Genomic DNA, 6000 nt, shown 5'->3' with positions numbered 1-6000 from the left:
TCTAAGTATACTTTCTTTAAGGGATCCGGTTGTGATTGGGTCTCTATAGTCAGGTGGACAACTTAAGCCCACCCCTAGTACAAGTCATCTTCATTAGTTACTAGATACACGATACAACATTGGTTATCAAACTATAAGGCCCTTCTTTGTATGGCCCTCGTCTATTGGTTGGCACGCTTGTACCCTTCTGGAACATTCGGCTCACTAGCAGCATGTAAGCTGGTAGCCCAGATGCCAGTGGGTGTACTTGACCGTGTCTCCCCACCCAATTAGCCCAACATCTCTCATCGCTCATGCCTTCTGCCATTCAGATTGTCTTTGAACTTGTCCTTGCAAAGTATCACTGCTCCTCAGAATAAAAGGGAGTATAGGCACACTCTTTTCACAGTTCTGGTCTGTACTCCCATCTCCTATTTCCATCCTGGACTCACGTGACAGGAGACCGTATTTCGGCCTATTTCACAGCATTTAAGTGTCTTGAATTAATAAACTTGGCACGCATGCTGTTCTTTCTTGAACCTTAATTCAGCGTCTCCCGTTCACTGTTCTTCAAGGATAGGTAACCGGTTCTTGGTGGCTCCATCCTTTGACACCAGGCCAGACAGCTATTCCAGGTCTTTCCTCAATATTCAGCTGTTTTCTTAATGTGACACAGCTCTCCGATCCTCCTTTCTTCATGGGTCTGAGCCATATGTGACACTGATGTCCAGAATTCTATATAATGGTGGCACCGCCTGCAGTCTAGTCACTACGTATTGCAAGCCTTTATGATCACTTAGCCTACTTAAATTACTGCATCTGTACAGTTATAAAATTGCTTGTATTTTCTACAGTGCTCTTCACAAGTGCAATCTTCATTCCGCATGTGAAAGTTTGCTTGATTCTTTACTTCATCATCAGATTCTATTAGGTCTATGCATCTTCTTCTTTGAGTATTCTTCTCAGTGCACCACACTCATTTCTTGTGACGTCACCAGCCTCTTTTCCTCTCATCTTCATATTCCTTCGGGGATCTCCTCCAAGAAGTTATCATCTCTACAAGGGTACATCACATAGGGTTTTCTTAATGGATACCTTTTCTTGAAGACTCTCTGTGGAATAGGCACAATCACTGCTGTCATGAATGTCACAATTTCCGGTTTCGAACATATGGGCAAGATGGGAGAGGACTTCCTGCAGAGGTATTCAGTTGCTCCTCTACAGAACTCTGAAAATCAAGGCAGTTGCATCCAACAACAGTATGTATGTATTGAGCTTTTATTAATTAATGTAGACCCTGCAGTCAGCAGTTTGTGCAGTGACTTTAAGGTAGCTGGAAAAATCTAGTTCTGCAGGATTGAGGGATGAGGGACGAACAATGATCAACCAAGTAGATGGTCAGCAATTGAACAGGACACAATGTTTATGGCTTGGTAGTTTCGCAGGAGGCAGATGTAATCTCTTTAAGTGCTTTGTGTCATGAACCGAGGCTTCCTCCCCCAACTCCTCACCTGGATCTTCTGGGAAGGATTCTTTAGGGTTGGCCTCGGGCTTCTTCTGATCCTTTCTCCTTGAGGGAGTCTTGTCCTTTGGAGTTCGGAACTTCTTATCGTGTAGGTAGGGTCTGGCCCCTCCGGAGGCCACCTTGGCAGAGATGTAACTCTGACCTCGGGGATCCCCAGAGGGCCAGTCCTAATTTCCAGGGAAAAAGCACAAATGCAGAAAAAACCCTGTTTCCGGATGGGTTCAGATGGGGGGTAGTTGGTTCCTCTCAATCGAAAAGGAAGGCGGAGCTTCTCCACACCAAAAGAGGAATACTTGTAGAATAGTAGACAGATTCCTCAATAGTTCAGACTGCTGGGAGTATAAACTGCATAGAACTCCCGAAGTTCTCCTAATTAAATGCAGATAAGAGTAAAGGATAGAAGGGTAAAAAGGCAACACCACGTGATAAGAAGAAATTATGACAAAAAGAATATCCTAAACAGTTTAGGCAAGGCAGACCGAAAAGAAAAATAGAAAAGTATACGGATTTCGTCAGTTTGAGTAAAGGCAAAGCTTCCCAGGGTGAGGTCAGAGCAACAGGGACCCAGACCTTTGAAGGGCTAGGCAACGCTGATAGAAGTAAGGATACCGGCACCCACAGTTCTAAATAAAAGTTAAAAAAAAGGATAAGCAGAGTGGCAAAAGGAACAGGAGCAAATGGGACTAACTAAAAGCAAAAGCACAAAAACAGGCGGTGCCGAGACACCAGGAGTGGAAAGATGAAGAATTATAAGGCGGGAGAGAAAATAGAGCAAACAAACAAAAGAGGCACGGCAGGTAGGAGGGGGGTGACTATAGCAGGAAACAAGGCAGTAAGTAGATTTGCTGAAGGCACAGAAGGATCCAAGAGGAAACTCCAACACACGAACCGAGCGTTGACAAACAGATACAACGCACCGGCTTGTGGGAGGAGCCAGCCTCTTAAAGGTACGGCGGCCATCTTGGGTGAGGACTGGAGCGCGCGCTGATCATAGCCTCCAGTGCTTCCACAATCTCCAGTTCCTGACAGTATACCCCTTCTTCCTCGGGGCACCCCCAGGTTTGCCCGGATGAAGTCGATGGAACCTCTGCACCAGACGTGGGGCATGTACATGGTTCACAGGTTCCCATGTCCTCTCTTCTACTGGATAATTCTTCCAATGAACCAAGTAGTATAACCGCCCTCTGCGGTAACGGGAATCCACCAAATGAGATACTTCATATTCTTCAGGCGTCGAGATCACTCGGGCACGTGAGCGTTTCACAGGTCTCTTGAAGGGATCATCCTTGTATTCTTTGAGAAGGGATACATGAAAGACCGGATGCACCTTCCTAAAATAGTCTGGTAGCTGGAGCTTATATGCAACCGGGTTGATCTGTTGCAAAATGGGGAAAGGCCCAAGAAAACGAGAGGAGAACTTCCCCCTATGAACCCATCTAGGTAGATACCTGGTGGATAACCAGACCAATTGTCCGACCTTCCAGCTTGGATGGGCGCGACGACCCTTGTCAGCCCACTTCTTCTGTGCTAGTTGACTTGCTTGGTGAGCTTCCTTAGCGAGCTTGTGCACCTTCTGTAGGTCTAGTAGAATCGAATCTAGAGCCGGAATCTTGGTAGAAGGAGGACTGAGCCAGGGTAGGTGTTGAGGATGGTATCCGTAAGTACAATAGAAAGGGCTCATCTGGATCGAGGTATGAAGGGAATTGTTATAAGCGAATTCCGCTTGTGGGAGAAAGCAATACCACTCTTCTTGTTGTGGACTGCAAAAACACTTAAGATATTGTTCTAAATTGGCATTAAGTCTTTCTGTTTGGCCGTTGCTCTGTGGATGATATCCTGAGGAAAGAGCCTTGTGAATTCCGAGTGCTTGGCAAAGGGAGGACCAAAACTTTGAGGTGAATTGGGGTCCCCTGTCAGACACAATGGTCTTAGGTACACCATGAAGACGAACAATGTCCTGGAGAAAAGTTGCGGCCATCTCAGAGGCAGAAGGGACTTGCTTGAAGGCAGAGAAATACGCTAGTTTGCTAAAGGAGTCAAGGGTCACCATGATTGTAGTCATGCCATATGATGGAGGGAGATCTACGATAAAATCGGTAGATATATGTTCCCAAGGACGGTCTGGTAGGGAGTCTTGTTGTAACAACCCCAACGGCCTTCCTGTTCGGTTCTTGTTGGAAGCACATACCGAACAAGCAGACACATACTGGCCTACATCTCTTCTTAAGGTAGGCCACCAGAATCCTCTCTGGATAAGATCAAAGGTCTTCCTAATACCGGAATGACCGGATAGAGGGGTGTCATGACACCAAGAAAGTATTAGCCTTTGCAACTCCTTCGTAGGAATGTAGAGAGCTCCTTCATGATAGAACAATCCGTCCTTATCCTGGTTAACAGATAACGGAACTTCGGAACACCTCTTATACAGTGGGATTAGGTCTTGAAGGAACAAAACTGTAGAAGCTAGGACAGTGAGATGTGGAAAAACCAGTTCATGTTCCTTATAGGAACTAGATGACTCTCCTAGGCTTCTGGACAAAGCGTCGGCCTTCCTGTTCTCTGTGCCAGGTATGTAAGTAATCATAAAGTCGTATTGTAAGAAAAAATACGCCCATCTGGCGTGTCTGGCGTTAGAACATTCTAACTGTTGCAAAACCCGAAGGTTACGGTGGTCAGTTCTAATGGTGAATTGATGTGTGGCTCCTTGTAGGAGATGTCTCCATTCTTGGCAGGCTAACTTTATGGCCAACAGCTCCTTTTCGATTACAGAGTAGTTGCACTCACTACTAGTAAGTGTCTTGGAGTAGTAAGCAACCGGATGCTCATAGCCGTCTTCCGTCTTTTGGAGTAAGACTGCCCCTACCGCCCCTCCAGAAGCATCTGTTTCAAGAATGAAAGGCTTGGCCTGATCCGGTTGGACCAGGATGGGTGCTGTAGAAAAACATTCCTTTAAAAAACTGAAAGCTCTTTGAGGTTCGACTCCGAATATGAACCTCACACCCTTTTTCAATAAGGAGGTCAAAGGGAGTACCTTCTTGGAGAAGTTGGGAATAAACCTCCTGTAAAAGTTAGCCAGTCCTAGAAACCTTTGTAGTTCCTTGACATTGGTAGGTTCCTTCCAATCTCTAATGGCCTTTACTTTATTAGCATCCATCTCAATACCATCCTTGGATAGTATGAAACCCAAGTAGGACACTGTTGTGGATTCAAATGAACACTTCTCTGGCTTTACCAGTAACTGATGGAACTGCAGACGCTGTAGAACTAATCTGACCAATGATCGGTGCTCTGATAAAGACTTGGAAAAGATTAGGATGTCGTCCAGGTACACTACTACCGACAAAAACAACATGTCGGCGAATATCTTGTCCATGTACCTCTGGAAGATGGCTGGTGCGTTTACGAGACCGAAGGGCATCACACAGTATTCAAAGAGTCCGAAGGGGGTGCGGAACGCCGTCTTCCACTCGTCACCCTGCCTGATTCTTAAGAGGTGATAAGCACCTCTTAGATCAAGCTTAGTAAAGTACACCGCCCCCTGTACTGCCTCCAATATATCCCGAATTAGGGGCCTGGGATATCTGTCCCGGATGGTAATCTTGTTTAGACCCCTGTAATCTATACAAGGGCGGAGCTCTGTCCAATCCTTCTTGGGAATGAAGAATAAGGAGGCCCCACAGGCGGACTTGGACTCTTGGATTAATCCGTTCTGCAAATTAGCGTCGAGGTACTCTCTTAAAGCCTTCCTCTCTGGTAACGACAAGGGGTACATTCTACCAAAGGGAACCACAGCCTCCGGAATTAAGTCAATGCAGCAATCCTCAGGTCAGAGGATTATAATCCTCAGGTCTATGTGGTGGTAGTTGTCTGGGTATGGTATGGTGTCCATAAACACCTCTGAGAAGTCTTGATAATGTACGGGAACTGAGGCCACAGTGACATGTCCCTGAACCCCACGCTGGCTGTGTTCTAGGGTGTTAGGAGAAGCAGACCTGTTGATACAGTGGGACTCACAGAAGGTTGAATTGAAAGAGACCCTGTTGGTAGTCCAATCAATGTGAGGGTTGTGTCTCCTTAGCCAAGGAATTCCTATAACTAACGGAAAATGAGCAGCACGGATCTGGTCAAACACCAAAAACTCTTCATGTTGGCCGAGTCTCATCCTTAATGGAATGGTCTCCAGCGTTATAGGTCCGGAGGACAGGGGTCTACCATCGACACCTTCTACTGGAATCGGGGTGGCCTTGGGTATGGTGGAGATTAGATGCTCAGCTGCCCACTTAGAGTCAATGAAATTTCCAGCAGCTCCGCAGTCTAGCATAGCGAACACCTCAGTAGGGGAATCCTCGGTCAACCACAGGTTGACCCGAAACACCATTAGGCTGTTATCCTCCGGGGTGCTTACTGCTCTTGTGTAGTAGCAAGGGTGCTTGTTACTTCCCCCGAAACCTCCCTTGCTGTGGATCGGGGGTGGAAGTTTCCCTGTCGTCTAGGTG

Source organism: Ambystoma mexicanum, chromosome 1q (genome assembly GCF_040938575.1).
Source record: "Ambystoma mexicanum isolate Mex_15411 chromosome 1q, UKY_AmexF1_1, whole genome shotgun sequence".
NCBI classification, from domain to species: domain Eukaryota; kingdom Metazoa; phylum Chordata; class Amphibia; order Caudata; family Ambystomatidae; genus Ambystoma; species Ambystoma mexicanum.
Note: the sequence above shows the minus strand (reverse complement) of the source record.